Here is a 19,205-nt window from a genome sequence, read left to right as displayed (position 1 = left end):
CGCTGCGCCACCTCTGCGAAAATTCCGAAGGTGTAGTGTCGTAACGATTTAACAAATGGGATGGCAGTTGAGCAACATAATCAATGCAAGAAGTTTTTCCACATTTTATACCACCGGTCACCACCGAATAAGGAGCATTTCAGAAAAAGCATTCTTAGATCAATTTAGCCTGGCTCTTGAAACAATACAAGCGACTGTGTTTCATCAAACGGAAACGACGTTATTACCCATTTTGAATCGACTTGACTAACCATAAAATAATTTTAAACCATTACAATAGTTCACTTCACAAATTATCAAGTTGTTGTAACCACCGAGTTTGTAATGGTGCACCTTAACGCCGTGTAATGGTGCAAATTACGAATACATCGCGACAAAACAGAGGATGGCCGAGACATTAAACGAAGTTGAATTTGTAGTTATGGGTTTCAGGTGCTTGTAAGTATACGAGGGCCATTCTCGGAAAATTGAGCACTTTCCTGAAACGGAACAGTAAGTAGGTACCTACCCGTATAAACAAAAATGCAATGTGCCACCGTCATAATGCGCCGCGAAGCGCAGGATGGAACACACATCACCTCACACGCATTTCACCTTGATGTTAAAACATTTACCCTACGTGATAATCGTTTCCATCCGCAAATCGCTTTAATCCTGTCCGCCTCTGGCCCCTGTACGGGCCGACCAGAGGGAGATAGGCTTCGACAGGACATGGCCAGAGAAGCCAGACACCGTCAGGTGTCAGTCAGCCGAGACAAGCTCTGTCAGGGTCAGCCAGCCGACACAAACTCCGTCAGGGATAAGCCATCCGAGGTAGGCTTGGTTACGGATCGGCCAATCATAGCAAGCTCCGTCAGGCGTCCGCCAGCCAAGACAAGCTCCGTCAAGGGTCAACCAGCCGGGACAAGCTCTGTCAGGGGACAGCCGGCCGAAACAAGCTCTGTCAGGTGTCAGCAAGCCGAGACAAGCTCTGTCAGGGGACAGGCAGCCGAGACAAACTCTGTCAGGGACAAGCCAGCCGAGGTAGGCTTGGTTACGGATCGGCCAATCATGGCAAGCTCCGTCAGGCGTCCGCCAGCCAAGACAAGCTCCGTCGCGGGTCAGCCAACTGAGACCGGAATAGACCAGCCCGAACATGCTTAGGCAGGACTGGCTAGCCGAGGCACGGTTCGTGTCGGACCAGCTGGCCCAGGCAGACCTGGTTAAGAGTAGGCCAGCCGACACAGGCTTTGTCAGAGGCCAGCCAGCCGTGGCAGACCCCGTCAGAGTCGGCCAACTGAGACAGAATTTGCATTTTTTTCGGCGACCATTTTCAAGAATCACACGCTTCTCGCATCCTGAAAGATTGCAGCTGAGTCTCTCCTCATGCTCGATGGGCCCTGAAATGTCGTTTAAAATTGGAGCGCTCCAGAAACGCCTTGGAGGATTTGGAATTTCATCAAACGGACAGAACCAACAACAGGGAAAACTATTTTCCTTTACCCTTTGCAAGAATGCTGGCTCGAAACTACAATTTAAATGTTCCAGCGAAAATAGTATAGGTTCGTTACATTCTGCATACCCCTTCCACGGTGCTTCTGGAGTGAACTTTTACCCATCCTCACATGCACAGGTTAGACGACTACCACGGTTTTATGTGTTTCACCTGGATATTATGGCAGTGGTATAAAATAGGTCAGATGCGATAACCCAACCAATGTGCCGCTGTAACTAGTGCGGGGTATCTTTTACAGAGTACCACTTATTGGGCGATAGTCATTTTCCTTATCGCAATTAAAGAGGGAACAATGGACACGCCCATCGCCTATATATATATATATATATATATATATATATATATATATATATATATATATATATATATATATATCTCTCTCTCTCTCTCTCTCTCTCTCTCTCTCTCTCTCTCTCTCTCTCTTCTTATCTTATGTTATCTTCCGAAATGCATTTTTGATCTTGATAATTAAACGTTTATATATATATATATATATATATATATATATATATATATATATATATATATATATATGTATCTATATACGATGGTCGTTAAAAGTTGCAGGGATTTCGTTGTTTGTTATCTTGTTATCTTCCGAGATGCATTTTTGATCTTGAGAATTAAACGTTTGGTTTCTGGCCTGTGCTAATTTAGAACAAGGTAAAGCTCATTACGAGAAGAGCCCAAGCAAATCACACTCCTGTCTTCGTTTCATACCTTTTGCCGACACTTCGTCAATCCTCTGAAATTCTCGAGAGATATTCCTCAAGTACATTTGGCACACGGAAAAATGCCATGTAATGCACAACATGGCTTATGATAAACTGATAAACTTACATAACCGTATATTTATCCAGTGTGCACACAGCAGCTCTAAGGTAAAGTACAGAACACAGCAAATTCCTTTCAGTTCCCATTTTTCACGAAAACGAAACGCGTGCTAGACATCTCCAGGGAACCGCTTTACGCACAATCATGGAAGCTAATTTCAAATAGCTAAGTCACCTCCGCTCAACCGTGCCGAGTGGAGAGGTCCCTCAGGCGGTGTCGGTTCAAAAGCAATCGCTCTCAGTCAGGACGGGTGCAAGGTTGTCCTGACACAGAGTGATTGGTCAAGTGTCAGGACAATTAACTGCGAGTGTCAGGGCAATTGACTGTGTTAAATTAACGAAGGTCAATTGTCCGGACAATCAACTGCAATATTGTTTTGTCAGTCAGCCATAGTCGCCATCAGAGAAAATGAAAATAAACTATTAAATCAAGAATTTTGCTGTTCCCTCTATTGTGTTTGCTGCTGGCGGGTACAGGGAGCATCTAGTGTTCCGCACCATACGCGCTGGGCGCACGCTTGCTGATCCTGGCAGTCCCGCATGTCGAATATGACGGCACAGTAGCCATGCCAGGGGACACAGCATTGCGGCACAGCCCCCATCCCAGGGGCAGCGACCACGCGGTCGGCGCACCAAAAGGCCCAGCGCGCCACGGGCCAGCGTTGTTCCCCGATCGGCGTAAAATCCTCCATTCTAAACAAGATTGCTGAACCCCCTGGCAGCGCGCGTGGAATACCTAATATTAAACATATGCTCTGTGTGAGGCGAGTGATGGAACACAATAGTATGCTGGTCATTATTCGAATTGAAAGTATTCCATATGCTCGCGCAATACCATGCATGTGGTGAAACGAGACCCTCGACACACAGTCGTACCGCCAGAGAGATGGAGTGGCCACGGGGCCTCCTCTGGGTTCGCCCGCCGTCACATGTTACATTTACGAGCTGGAGAACAGCGACCAACGGCCCAAGAGCACCCTACCGTTCGCTTCAAACACGTGGACAACAGCGTCGATGAAGAAGACGAAATTCAACTGAAAGGATTCAGATCAGTAATAGAAAGCGGGTGAGTGCTCAAGCTCACCCATGAATTCAGCGACAACAGACTACCATTCTTAGATGTTGACATCACCGTCGGTAATGGAAACCATCTGACTGGCAGGGCTGCTCCACCAGCTCTCTTTCTGGAGTCAGACGGGCCGCAGGACTGCTCCACCAGTTCTCCTTCTGGAGTCAGACGGGCAGCAGGACTGCTCCACTAGTTCTCCTTCTCGAGTCGAGACGGATAGCAGGACTGCTCCACCAGCTCTCCTTCTCGAGTCGAGACGGATAGCAGGACTGCTCCACCAGCTCTCCTCCTGAAGTCAGACGGGCAGCAGGACTGCTCCAGCAGCTCTCCTTCTGGAGTCAGACGGCAGCAGGACTGCCCTGCCTGCCCGGCCTGGCTTGGATCATTTGGAGTCGAGTCTGCAGGATATTGGAGCTCGGCTGAGATATGGGTCAGCCGGCAGCGTTCATCAGACGCAGCCGGCGGCGCGACAGGTCACGTGGTGTGAGGAGGTGGGCAGAGGCGATTGGCTCTGGGCTGTTGCCTTCCGTTTGTGTTGGATGGCTGTTCTTTCTGGAATGCTAAAATCGGTGTCACCATGAGTGAGGATATTTTATTCTAACAATCATCCACCTTGGTTGTACTGGGTGGATTGTTGTTAGGATCTACGAAATAGCCACTTCATCAGGCAGGCATTATCAGCACCGAGTTTTGTCGCATCAGTAACGCTGCTTTATAACGCCATTTAAACAGAGTGTTCCATATTTGTATGGTTTTTTTAACTGAAATATACATTTTAAAGTGCAGTTCACGTGCAGTTTCGGTGCAGTTTACACTCATGCTCTTCTTAAGACTTGAACTCGTTAGCTCCTGAGTTACACTCCCGCAAAGATGTGCAGACTATGTCAAGGCCATCCAGGCAGGCATAATGTCATGGCTAAGTCATGGAAATACTGTCACCCCGCGGGATTTGTTGCGTTCTAAGCCAACACAAGATTATCAACGAGCCGCTCAACTTTGGCGTCCGTGAGCATCATTTCCATATACATTGGTCGTCAACTGGGTTACAACCAATATTGTTTGTCTGCAAGTTGGGCACGTTTCAATCACGATTTGTTTTATTTGTTTGAGACGTTTCGTCCCGTTCAGGCCATTTTACCCTTAGAAAATATTATTGCAACCTGGTGTAATCATGTATGTGAACAGGAAAAAGTGTATTGGCGTTTACGTCGCCTGCAGCAAACCGGTAAGTCTGAGAAAGTTAAATATAATGTTAAGCAATTGAGGATGGTTATCGCTAAGGACGCTTTTTTAAAATCGATATTGTGCTTACGACAAAAGGCCTGCACATCTTTGCGTTGCTGTTGATATTTGGTGCACCCAATAATAATATGTTTAACCGAAAGTGAATGATCGCACAGCTGACAATGAGAACGAAGGTGGCTTAAGTACATGTAGCTGTGTGTGAGTGTAGTGTGTCCAATTCGTAGACGGGCCAACACCTTCTCTTCCAGACGGTCTTTGCGATGTGCTGATGGCCAAGGGGTAATGTCTGGTTTGTTATCATGAAGTTGTGTTCTGGTAGAATCGATCCATTGTCGTAGCCAAAAATGTGCTGTCAGTGTGCGAATCAAATATTTTGTAGCTGCATAACCAACGGGGATCTCCATGATGTGTGGGACTGTCAAAGATTCCTTGGCAAATTGGCCAGCCCGTTCATTGCCCATGATGCCTCTATGTCCTGGAATCCATAGAAATTTGATGTTCATGCCCTGTGTGTGTAATATATGACAAAGATTGACGATGTCAACAAGAAGGTGGTGGGTGAAGTCTGGGCCATTAAGAAATTGTACAGCTGTCTTCGAATCCGAGCAAAGCACTATTGTCTTTGTCAAAGCACTATTGTCAAAGCACTGTTGAATCTGCTGCAACGCAAGAACAAATAATTCAGCCGAATATACAGAGGTGCCATCCGGAAACCGACAATTTTTATCGCAATGCTCAGTGCAAATTAATTGCACACCCGGTGTGGTTATTGGCGTTGGAGCCATCGGTGTACACAAAACTGCTATTTCCATTATTTGAAATTAGACGATTAAATGTTTGTTGAGCATAACTTGTTGTGAAAAAACGTTTAGGATCGTCAAAAAGAAACACAAATTTCCTAGGGCTTAACTGCCATGGTGGTTCTATTAAAGCAGGCGGCACGGAAAAAGCCGGTAAAGTAAACTGGAGAGTGGTACAGTAGACAGCGATTTGAGATGCTATTGTAAGTCCTGACCGAAGTTCTGCCGGTTCTTCGTAGCTATGGTAAATGTGAAGTAAGATATGTGTGGATTCAAATGTTGGGTGACTGGGATTTTGTCGCACTTTTGTTATGTATCTCAATGTGTGCTCCATTCGTCGGAGGGCAAGAGGCACGACGTGAGCGTCCACTTCAAGCGCTGAAATCGGGGAAGGATGCAGAACTCCTTGGGTAGCTCACAAAAACATATCTTATTTCGTTGACGGTGGGTTAAGAGTGTGTTGGCTGCCTCCCGCACATACCACGGAGCGATATTCCATGATGGGAAGAACTAAGGATTTGCATAGACGTAATAACGTTTGGTGGTCGGCGCTTTATCTTGACCTGGAAATGCATCGAAAGAAATGTAGTCGCTTTAGGCATTTGGAGCGAACATGCTCCACGTTCTGTCGCATCAATAATCTGGGGTCAAGTATGATACCAAGAACTCTGAAAGACGAAACGAAAGGAATGTAACGTCCATCTAAGCGAAACCGAAAATTGGGAGTAGCACGCATATTTTTGCTGAAAATCATAACTGCATATTTAGGAGCGGAGAAACGGAGCCTGTACCGCTCTGGTCACTGCTACACCTTGTTTAGGGCGGCTTGGAGCCGTGGCAGCGAATGGTCATATTCAGCCTTCGAGCACCATTTTGTGCTATCGTCCGCAAAGAGTGAAGAAGAAACGCCCGATGATAATGAGTCAAATAAATAGTTTATCTTAAAATTAAAGAGAATCGGTGGGATACGGCTCCCCTGTGGGAGGCCGCTCTCTAGGTGACGAGTGCCGGAAACGGCGGATCTACATCTCACACGGAATGGTCTGATGCCGGAAAGAAACCCAGAGAGATAATGTGCTAAATGACCTTTAAACCCTAACTGAAGGAGCTTGAAAATCAGTGCAGGTTTAAAGACCATGTCGCAGGTTCGGAAAATATCCTAGGAATACAGCAGCCGTGTGGTGTCGATGTTTAACACGCACCCGGGTGGCCGGCTAGATACCCTTCGCTCGAGTGAGGGGGTCAATTTGACCCCTCCATTAGATCTCGGGAAACAAAGGAGATAGAGACACAAAACTTACAGGGTGTCTTGACCTGTATGTGAACTCACTTAGCTCAACGTTTGAGCTTCTTGGGTAATGATCTTCAGGTCAAATAAGGTCAAACAAGGTCAAATTCCAGGTTGGTCTTCAAAGTGCCCTCGGAACATAGCAAAATGTTTCTAAGCAAAGGTCACAGCCCCATTTGAGGTCAGTGACCTTTTTTGATCTTTCGAAGGTGATGGTGACCAAAATCATGCAAGACTGCTTTGAGTTTTGCATCTGAATAAGCGACAAAGATTACGCCAGGCAGTATGTTCCTAAATCAGAATGTCGACCCGGGTCATCTCAGGTCAATAACCTGTTCTGACCTCTAAGAAGTCAATGGAAGATGTATAATGCGGTTCCTGCCCCCAATAAGTTCCAAATGGGCACCAGAAACTACCGCCTACAGCAAGCCCTAGAGTAATAAGTCAAGTTTATTTTGACCCTGGTCAAACCTTCATACCTGATCTTAGGTCAACATAATTTGCTCATTTTATATTTGTGGTGTCTAAGAAAGCATCTCAGAGATGTATGGCCTCGGCAAACACTCCGTTGTTGTATCAGATTGAGCGATTCCCAAGAAATTACCTTTGCTAAAACCATGGCCTAATTTTGACCTACCATAGGTCAGTGACCTTACAAGGTTCATCTAAATTGTTTATGTCAAACGATCCGCTATTTAATTTTCTACAGCCATGCAGAATATGGCGCGGCTACGTCGCGCCGTTGGGAAGCAATTCTGGAAAAACCTTCGGGGGGGGGGGGTCAAGTTGACCACCCACACCCGAGCGCGTGTTAAAGGAAGGTCTGATGTCAGTTTTTCAAGGCTGATGATATGGTCTATTGTGCTGCGATTGTGTCGGAGACCACAGTGACTTTTATAAGCAGGCAGTCTCGTTTTGCAATCCAAGATATTCGCTTCATCACCATCCGTCCAAAAAGTTTTCCTAGGCAGCTGGTAAGTGCAATGGGACAATAATTTGATGGATCTTTGGTGTCATTCCCCGGTTTTGGAAGCGGAACAATAATGGCGCCTTTCCAGGCGTCAGGAAGTACATGGATTGACCACAAATAACTAAATGCTGCCAAAATAAAATGAAACATAGGTTCTGAAAGATTACAAAAAAGTGTAGACCTACCGAGGCGTTGCCGGTGGATTTTGTAGCCTTTTGTAGCTCCAGGAAAGAAAATGGTAAATCACGGTCTTCGGTATTATCGGAAGCAAAACAATTAGGATGTAAACTAAAACGGCCTTGCGCAGTTTCCACGAGTCCTGGTTGGTAATTTCCGGATGAGCTATACTGAGAAAGACTTCAGCAAGAGCATTGCTGATAAGAGGTGTTGCCGAAATAATTTGGTCATTAATGCGTAAAGTGGGCAATGAAATAGAAGTGTGTTTTCCGGAAAGTGCTCGAACCAGTCCCCATTGTTGGCTTAGGGGAGCAGCAGCAGTGAACTGTTGGATATATCCTTGCCAACAATGACGTTTTGCACTCCTTATAATTCGTCTGGTTCGAGCACGCTCATAATTTCGGGCAAGAAGATGAGGCACATCATGGTGGTGACGAACGTAGCGGAAAACACGTTTCTAACGTGCAATAGCATTAACTTCGGTCGTCCACCATGGTACTGGGATGCGTCGTGATAGGGATTTAGTCAGTGAAATTGTCGCGGTCGATGCAACATGAGTAACATGCGTAATAAGGTCAACACCCGATTCTGGTGACTCATAACAGCTCGGTTCACATAACAAAGTTCTTGAAATTTGACCGGTCTGCTTTTCGTAAATTCCAACGGAGCATGAATCGCAAAACCTCTTCAGCGGTTGAATCAATAGTGGTGTAAATTTTGATTGGAAAGTGGTTGCTCTCGTGTATATCTCCCTCAACAGTCCAATCAAAGCATGTCGCTATTGAAGGAGAGCACAGCGACATGTCGAAGGCGGTTTCTGTACCAGTGGGTGAGTGGTGGTAAGTATTGTTTCCTTTTTTCAGCAATACTAAGTTATGAGCATCAATAAAGTCCAACTAAATGTTCTCGGCTATTGACAGCCTGAGTGTCGTTACTCCAAGCTGGGCTGTGATCATTAAAATCACCGAGGATGAGAAAAGGGTTTTGAAAGTGAGTGACTAGGTGACAAAGTTGCCGCGAGAGCCTCGCATTATTGTAAGTTGGGAGAATGCACACAGAAGAGATATCGATGATGTGGCCATGAAGTCGCACGGAATATGCAACAGCCTGTAGAGGTGTGGTGAGCGGAAGGTGCACGTGTGTTATTTCATTTTTTATATAAAGCACCACCCCACCTCGGCGACGTTCGCCGGTTGTGTCGTCCGTTACGATACAGGGAATAATTTGACAATTTAAGTTACATGGGTCGGCAGGACGAAACCAGGTTTCCTGCACAGCTTTAATGGTGGGAGCTAAAACCTGCAAAAAAGCTTTCATATTCAGGGCCAATTTTGAAATAAGACCGCGACAATTCCACTGTAAGACGACAGACATTCAATGGTGGTTTGACCCATCCCCACCGGTTGGTGGGAATCGGCCGAACAAAACTGACCGAGGCCGGCCCATGGCCACCCTGACAGGGGGCTGGGACCGGTGGTCTTCGTTCGGGCGTGTTGTAACAGGTGTTGTTCCGGTGGAGGGTGAGGGGCCGTTCGTGCGGCGGCCAGAGGGACCCGGCTGCCGACCCCTCGCAGCCTGAGGACTGAAGCGCCGGCCGACCTGGAGACGGGAGGGCGCGGAGGGCTGCGCGTTCGAACGCGGAGCCAGGGCCGGATCGAGGCAACAGTTGGCAGAGGGAACTGCTGGGTTTGTGTGTTTGATGTAACTGAGACAGTCTTGACTGGAGCACAAATTTTCGGCGGCGACAACGGGGGACTCGGTTCTGTTTGTGTACTACATGTCACTACTTTTACTTTTGTTGCTTTCGCGTGTGGTTTGAGGACGACGAAGATATTTTTGCCTCAGCAGTGCGTCGTGCTTGTTGGTAAGATACACCTGTCTTGGCCTTTTCGGAGCAGATTTCTTTTTCTTTTCTCTATGTCGGGCACTGGGAAGAGTTGGCGCTGTGGTCAGCACTTCCACAGCTTAAACAGTGATGTGCACACGGACCCCTCATGAGGGGTCTCTCCGCACTTGAGGCATCTTGCACTCTGTTTGCAGAACTTGCTGCCGTGTCTGAACCGCTGGCATTTGAAACACCTGAGTGGATTTGGAATGAATATCCTGACTTGACTTGATATCGGAGGTAGCCGGCTGTGAAAGTCTCTGGGAGGCGGGTGGTTGCAAAAGTCAAAACGAGTAAGCTGGTGTCCTGGCGTTGTCAGTTGCGTAACGTGGTTAGTCGTCGAACATGACAAACGTTGTCAGCTCTGAGCTCCGCCGGAATCTCCTCTTCCGTCATGAAGCGGAGCTCAGGACCGGAGATAGTTCCTTTCGTGTTATTTCTTGCGAAGTGAAGAGAAATTTGTACTTTCTTGCTGCCGGAATTCGGTGGTCTGGAGGAGAGCCTTGGTTTGAGCACGAGATATTGTTTTGAGCACGAGTGTCACACTTGATCATGAGTGATTCAAGAGTGTCCCAAGGAGCTACAAGGGCGTAATCTATGGTGCGTTTTGGTACGCTTTGACGACAGGATATTTTACATTCCATCCTCCCAACTTGTCACTTGCAGAGCAGAAGATGGCAAGTGTTTAAGATGTAAGAGCACTGCTGTCTCAGCAATATCACGGGTTGTGTGTTGCCTGAGGTGCCCGAGATGCCTGATTCATCGTCTAGAAACTCAGCTGTCTTAATTGGGCAACTGCTATTATTGCAAACGCCCAAGATAAACACTAACAGGCCCCAAGTTCTCGTTCTGGGTGGCGTAGGCTTTGTGACGTACCCGTGGATGGCGTCAACATAGACAAGTAGCGTTACTGAGCGCAGAGCTGTTTAAAAGTTAAGCATAGTTAAGGGCAAACAGCTTACTTGCCAGCCGTGCATTGGTCAACTCCTAGCTGAATTCCCTGACATTGTAATGTAACTCACCCACGCATGTCACACCGCACGGAAAAGTTCGACAGAACATTGTACAGAGTCCCTGCTAGTTTCGTTAGCACGATACCGTAATTGTATTTATGGAACATTCAGCAATACGCAGCTGGACCGCAAGAAACTAATGAACTTCCTTGATCGCGTGTTCATGGGGGGGGGGGGGGGGGCAGAAGAAGCGACCAGATCTGACAAATATGGAAAAATCTAGGGGTTTTGGCAGCGAGATTTTTTAGAATGTACGACCAGCTGTACTAGCTGTACGATGCACGACCAGCTGTACCTCGCGCGATCAGCCATGGTATACCGGACAGTCATTAATTGGTTTTGAGGTCAATGTTTGGTGTCAAAGCACACGAACACCAACTCCGCCATTGACACCATACAACGATCAGTAAACCCCAAGCAAATGCCAGAGCGAGGAGACTGTCATACATTCCAGGTGATGCATTTACAAAACATTACCAGGTCTACAGGCTACCAGCCAAGGTGCCTTCAAGCGTGAACTTGTTGATGTACTCCGGTGGAATGAATAAAATGTGTGACGTAAATAAAGCGTACATCTGTTGCCTCTTTAACTCTGAACAGTTTTTACCGCATAACTTAATCTACTTAAAATGCCTCCGCGATGAGGACGTTGTCACAAGCAAAATCTGAATTTTAAAACTTTCATAAGGAATAGCACAACCGAATATCTCTTAGCGGAGAAGACCTCACCTTTTTATATGGGCGCCCATTTCCCGTCTCGACGTCTGCTCTTTATCACGAAGGCCCCTTTTCAGGCTGCGCCCACTCTGCCTACCATTATCACTCACTCAATCGCACATTGAGCATGTATGAAGAGGCGTCCATTTCATACGCATGCTCCGCTTGGCCGTTTCAAACAATGAGCGCGTCTGTCTAATTAAAGTGTCGCTCGACGCCACAGATCCACGCTCTGGTAAAGGCAGCGGACATTGTCAACAACCAGTTCCATTCCAAATCACAGGGGCGTGTGCGTTCCTGCGAGACCATAGAAGAGCTCATTTTACATACGGCGGCGTCGATCGCAGGCCGCCGGTGTCACTCCTTATCACAGGGTGTTATGAATAGTGTGCCTGTTTGCCGTCCGCGGGGCGTAGATCTGTAGCAAAAAGACTCAGTTTTACGTCGCGAGGTCTATTCGATATCATTTTCGAGAAACCAATAAATATTGATTAGGAAGGCGCACATTTTGTATGCTGAGCTGTAAGGAGACGATTCGCTGAATATGGACAAGAAAGGCCCTGAGATCTTGATTTTCGACTCTGTGGGCGGGGAATCCATCTCCTGGCAAAAACTGGCGTATAGCATAGCAAGAGATGCTAGTTAAATGAGAGGTCCTATTCTACCCAGTTTACGACATGCAAAACAAATGTAAGCAATGCCAGCGAGAGGACCGCGGCGTTCGGGTCCGGGAAAATAATTGACAAGTGTCAAACAGCATAGTAAAGCGCCGGGCCTGCAGAGGGCAGACACGGCGAAGCGGCGAACGCTGCTATTAAATTGGCATCTTCGGAGGCAAGATGTAACAAAGAGAATGTTCCACATTGAAGGTGTTGAAGCAAATATCAGATGTAGTGAAATAAGCCCCCTTATAGCTATCGGCATACTGTAAGTCGAAAACACTGTTTTAGAACCAAAACTTCTCCATTTAGAAAATATTCCCCTTCGTGCGTCATTGATTGCGTCATCGACCGCTTGCATGATGTATGCTGGTTAACCATGTAATGCACAGATGTGAGTGTATGCATGAGAGGGATTGCAGTAAAATTCCTCAATGGCCAATGTGTTACTGGATATTTTGGCCAACATGCAAGTACTTCACATTTTGCACCAGTGAGTGAGCATTGCCTGCGAATGAACAGCTCATTGATCAGCACACATCGCAGTCAGCGTGCAAATGTGTGAATGTGGGTTACATCAATGCTGAGTCGCTCCACACTGAGGAAATGATGTGCATCAGAACTGAGTCATCCATTAATGTGAAGGAATCGATGGTTGTGTTACACGACTTACATGTCAAACGCATCTGGTAGGAGCTAATCAAACTTTGAAATCACTCAACTTTGCCTTTGTCAGACATTGCTGTGTGGCCATGACCCCTGTGCATGGTAGTAATATTGTGTATGTGCAACATACAAATGATGTTAATCATAAGGGGCTTTCTGTGCATGTCAGGGAGTGAAACATTGGGCTTTGCCTGTCTATCTGTCATTACTCATTTTCCTAGCTTATTTTTGCATATTTACACACATCGTTTTCAGCCACATCATCTCAATTTGCAGGCATGAATTTTACAGAATAAACTATTTCTTTCCTTTCAACACGGATGGAAGCTGGCATAATGGTACAGCAGTTAGTTATAGGCACAGGCTGGTCGGAATTTCTCATTGAAATCCATAGCCCATAGTGCGCAAGAGTTTTCATGGACCTGGATTTCGCCGACAGCTTTACAAGAGATAAAGTTTGGTAACAACATTTTAGGCAGAAAGAAATTCTGAAACCTCAAATACTATCGGCCGCAAATAATATGACAAAAGCCATAAAACCAGGGTTTCTCCTGTGAAAAATCAAGTCACAGAACGAAGACCCATCTTCCAGACGTGCCTTGTGTGAGCCCCGCTCCCCCTGCCATCGCCAGCCACGCCCCGGACCGGCTGTGCCTCGCATGACGGACTGAACGCATCACATGACCTGATCACGTGACTGCCCTACTGCATGCTTATGGATCAGCATTACTACTTATTGGTGCACGATACAGATGAAACGCTTGCTACAGTACGTACTTCCAAATTATCTTGTCTTGCGCCACACCGCAGCAGAAAATAGACTCTTGAATCTGTCTGCCTGATGGATGGATTGATCCACCGGGTTATTCATTTGACTCCTCTTCAGCATAGTTGACTCGATCCACCGTTGTATGCAGGACGAATGAGCACGCTTTTCTCAAGCAAGTTGTGTGCCTAGGTATGCTGTAGGCGAATGGCGTAGTCCGGTATTTCAGAACAAGAGTTGACGTCGTATCAATTGCTGGCCTTACTACAACTTCCTAAATTGCTCTATCGGACTGAAAATTTATTCGTTACAGTTACTTGGTGACTTGCTTCGGTAATCGATAGAGCTGACTCTTACAAAAGCGCATGTGACGACCTGTTGCGTTCCGTGGACGATCTGTGTTTGCCCTATTTCGGGATGCATTCAATATCATGCATGGCATTTGTGGGCCGATCCTGTTCTGGCTGCCGGGATGCATGACATGAACCGGGTGTGGTGTGCTGGCTACCAGGGATGTACGGGGTCATGGGAAACAAAACCTGATTTGTAAGCCAGTTTTTTACCGCAGTGACATCTGGTGAACAGTTTGCAGCCTGGATGGAAATCGGTCGGTGTACGCTCACCCCGTAGCAATTTAAGTTATTCGAAAGCATTCTTTTAGGCATTTCGATGTCATTAACCCGTGATCTGCTCACTGAAACTCCGCAGTGACGTCATAACACACCACTGTCAAGACGTGAGTGCTGTTTTGCCGTGACAGTGGGCTTCGCTGAAAACTAACTGTAATTCCCTCGACATCTTTTTATCGCACCCATTGCAAATCATTCTCACCTCGACATGCCTGGTTTCCCTGACATTTATCCACGCCATGGGATCGAGCAGTGCACTCGATCGGCATTATCGCTCGCCATTTTTGCCGCAACGAATGAATCCACAAAAACTGAATAACTGCATTCGGCACGTGCGCGTCATAAAAGACTCCAAAACATTCGCATGTGGCAACAGCCCTGCATCGCATCCTACCGTCCGCACCCTAAGCACTTGACCCTGCACGAGGTCACACCCGCCCGATGGCAGATCACACGCCTGTGGCGCTCGAGCGCTTCACAGAGCGCCAGGCTGTCAGCACTGCACAAACCGCTCCGCCAGAGGCGGACCCGGTGCTCCAGCTGCTCTATAACAGTTGTAACTGCCGCAGTTGGTCATTCGTTATGTGGCAGTTGGGCAGATAAAAGCTTGGACTCTGCGGAGTTGGAGAGATGTTGCCGAGTACCCAAGGACCCGAGCCAACCGGCGAGCGATTGAAATTGCTCCGGTAACCGACCTCCGCACAATCAGGAGGCGCCACTAGACGGTCAGGCATGAGCAGTCAGGCTAATCGATTGCAGTTCGACGTTCTTGCAACACGTAACACTGGAACATTGCAAAACCCAAAGCGTCTTGTCATAGTTTGAAGATGTTCAGAACTGGTCTCACATGACGTTGCACCAGGGCGACTTTCCCGTAGCCATGATGCATGCCAGCTTTTTCAGGCGTGACGGCAAGGTCTCCGATGCCAACTCGATGACGAGCAGCCTTGAAATCGGCTCCACATGCTTGGGATACTTTCAGTTCCAACTCACATCCCACTTGGTTGATACAGAATCTCACATCATTCTCGGTTGATTCCAATGCGACCCACATCATACTTGACAGATTCCGAATCGGGCCCTCATCCTATTTTGTTGATTTCGGATCCAACTCACATGCTTCTTAGTCGATGCCGAATCCGACACCCTGATATCCCGGTTGTGAGCTACCCGCATTCCTCTCTTGTGTGTTTAATCACCGTGTGAATTATGCCATATCATGAGCAAACAAGGCGAAACGCATTTGGAATCCATACAAACTGGTAATATCAGTTATTTGCAACATGAGTCTTAACGGTAGCTTGGCCCGTTTACGTGGGCGTTTTTGTACGCATGGGACGCGTCAGGCGCAAGTGAAACCGTTGAAGTCACGGAAAAGAGCCCAAGGTCTATCGTGCGTTTCGCACGCAGGGCCGCCCTTACGTCCGTTGGAAGCAGAGCCGATGGCATGATTAAACTTGGCGCATCCGATAGCTCGGTTGGTCAGAGCACTTGTCTCCCATCATAGCCGGACAGGGTGGTTGGGTTCGAGTCAGCTTGACGCTGCTTCTTGCCACTGGCTGGGATGGCCCGCTGCAGACGGCAGCGGCTGCTGAAGGTCAGATGGGGTCAGAGGGCGAGGCGAATCGGTTCGAGCATTGCGGCACATAGACTTTAACCCACACCGTTAGGCCACTCAACTGAAATTTCACGTTAGGTGTATAGAGAAAAGGCTCCTGAAACAAACACTTCTTTGTTCCGTCTGCTTTATGAACCGTTGTTGATATTGCATCGGCGCCAATCATATCAAGTCACCCGATCGGAGGAATCAGACGAATTTGTAGCTAAAAACAACGAGAAAAACTTAGACGCACGTGATGAGCTTGCGCGCGTGAGCGGTGTGCTTGAATGCGCGCGATGTTCGAACGCGGACCATTTGATCTTCTGGCTGGCCCACGCCTGCCTCTGAACGCTGTGATCATTGGGGCTCCTTACAGGGACTCATCCTATCACAGAGGTTTTGATGATTCCGTTGTTGTAAAGCAAGCAGACAGTTATCAGTTTAAAAAGCCGCTGTTATGGCCTGAATGACTGAGATCCTGTTATGCATGCGTTATGTTTGGACGCAACGCCACGGACTTGAACAGTCATAACGAAAACACCACCACCACGTGTACACTACTTTTGATCCATGCCAATGCCCAGAATCTTACGTTACTATTACGGCGTAGAAAGAAAACTGGAAAAATGAATATTCCAAGCGAATCAGGGAAATATGCAGCAACTTGCTACGCAGTGAACGCTACCTGATTTCTCATTTAAATGCCCGGACCTTTTACCATCGTGGCCCTTGATTCTATCAAAGCTGTAACCCCTGGTCCACCTGTTGGACGTCTCATTTGAGCACCATCGTGGAATATTGAAAGAATGTGGCGGCTGCTCGTTTGTCTCGCCAGCGATTTCAGGAAGCAGGGGAGGGGAAATAGTACTCCTGCTCCTTCCACTCCACGTCTGAGCCTGAGCAGCCCGGCACGGACGGGTCATGAATTAGAGATAGTTAGATGAGAAAAGACAAGATAAAGAGGACAAATGCTACGAAGAGGCACCAGGAAGGAAGAGTGTACAGTCAAGAGCTGCGCTGGTAGTCAAGGGTCTGTGATGCTCACGGGTTTCTGAAACGGCCATCGGAGGGCAGATAGGCAGGGGACCGGAAATGTAAGAGGCCAGATGTGGCTACGAGGTCAGAAATATTTGTTGGGCTCCTTGCTGGTCAGACATGGAGCCAACACTAAACAAATTTGCTGTATTTGTTGGCTGGATTTCAGGGGCAGGGGCATTAGGGGTAGACCCTCTTGAGCTCCGAAGGCGGCAAGTGGTGCATAGAAACTTTCGTTTGCAAAGGGTACAGCACTGTGGTTTGGGCTTTAAGAAAGTCGTTAATCTCCTTGAATGCTTACAGCTACATGTTTGCACTGCTATCTGTCAGATTTATACAGCTAGTACTCATTTGTGATGATCACAATGCAATGTTCTTATGCAATGTTCTAACACTGAGAGCATCACAGCAGTAGAGGTTGCTGCAGGATGCAGCGACGAGGTGGCTTAAAACTTTTCAGAAGAAAAAGATCACTGACATAAGGCCATAAATGGAATCCAGCGGGGATTCATGCACGACGGAAAGTAACCAAGTCGTTAAAGAAATATCTCCGCCAGATGCCTTCGCCACATTCACACCGCCGGGTTGCCTGCAAAACCACTTTTCAGTGATTCTTTATCGCTGGTTACATATTGATTTTAACTTCATTGGTATCCGGGGCGCTCCTAAGCCTTTTTTACGGCTTTGCAGCAATCTCGCTGAAAAGCAATCAAGCTTCAAACTTTTTAACTTTCCCAACGGCCAAGCCAGAAAGCAATTCAATGTAAAGAGCCAAACACGAGTTGCCATGTCAAGGCTGCAGTGAAAACATCGATTACAATTTTTGTAGGTGGCATGTTTGATGTGTCACCCACAGGCTTCCTGGCGGTGAGGATAGTCTGAGCTTGGCTAGAGCAATCGAAGTTCGCAGCCATTCACTCAAGTGCATTAGCCAATGACCCTGCAGCCGTGAGAATTAACTTTCAAATCATACCAGCCGTGTCAAACATTTCATGTCAACAGAAAGGAATCATGCGAACGAGAGGGATGTGTAATCAGTATAATCAAGAAGGCTGTTCACAAAAAGCTGTATAATCTGCAAATTTTACGGCATTCTACCCAGATTCTACCCTGAATAACAAACAAATTAATCCAAAAAGTAAAAAGAAAACCCACAATGCGTTTGATGGAATGCAGCTTTTGCAGTCTACACATAACAATAAAGATGTATTATGGCACATGAATTGCGCACTGACTGACAGTTTCTGCTTGGGAGATGTCATCAGTGGGCGAAACGCTTTAGTTGACAAGGCTTTAACAATAGTGACGAGTCGCAATAATTGCTGGCTATTTTGCAACAACTGTTTAGTCAGGCGTCTCAAGCTTATTTCGAAATAACCCACGCTCTTTATGCACCGCTGTTCTGTATTTTTTCTCACGTTTTCCGGAATGCTTCTACCTCCATGGGTTAGCAACAAACTTGCCTTCTCCATTAGAGGTGTCTATTATGCTGTTTTTAACATTTAATCCGAGCCTTTTGATTGCATGGATTTCTGGTATCAGCGCCAGCTAAGCAGTGCATGTTGCATTAGCCTTGATCCCGTCGAGCAATTTTGAGTCAACGTCAGAATGTTGCGGCGAAAGCCCAGCTTCCCGCAATCCTCGGCTCTGACAGTCCGGTCCTCTGACGTCACCAGACTAGTCGCTGTCGCTGTCACCGGCCGCAGGCCATCCCAGACGAGGCAAAAAGCGGGGGTCTGAGGTGACCCGAGCCGGTTCCTTCTGGAATATGCTGAATTGCTCGCAATCAGCAAATAAATGCCGCCGGCGTCGCTTAGTGTACAACTCCTCGACAGCTTCTTACCGAACCTCTTGGCATAAAATTCATTTGAATTTTATGCCTAGAATTTTATGATTATTGAAAATTTTATTCTCATTTTTCATTTGAATTTTATGCCGCCTACGTGGTCTAGATGAAAGATGCTGGACTCGTAATCCAGCGACACTGGGTACGAGTCCCAGAGCGAGCGCATTGTTTGGCCCGACTGAAATGGAAATGTCATCTGGCAACTGGCCGACGAGGGTCAACCCTGGTCCGGGGCGGCTGTGTCGCAGCATTTTGCGGCACGTAAAACCCTCCGCATTCCTGTCTGGTGCAGGGGCGGATGCAAAATTATCCGTTGAACGGGGCGGTACGACTTGGGTGTTGGGTTCGGAGTGCACGCAACAAGCTATGCTTAGCAGGTATCATGAACCCAGTCACCCATGCAAACCATTCGGAATAACTTTATAAAAAATTCATATATTTATTATTGTAGCACCTGCGCCACACAACTTTTACTTACCGGCTTCCAAATACTTAGTGTTAACTAGAAATTT

The sequence above is a fragment of the Pollicipes pollicipes genome, unplaced genomic scaffold, assembly GCF_011947565.3.
Source record: "Pollicipes pollicipes isolate AB1234 unplaced genomic scaffold, Ppol_2.1 Scaffold_4740;HRSCAF=5597_pilon_pilon_pilon, whole genome shotgun sequence".
Lineage (NCBI taxonomy): Eukaryota > Metazoa > Arthropoda > Thecostraca > Pollicipedomorpha > Pollicipedidae > Pollicipes > Pollicipes pollicipes.
Note: the sequence above shows the minus strand (reverse complement) of the source record.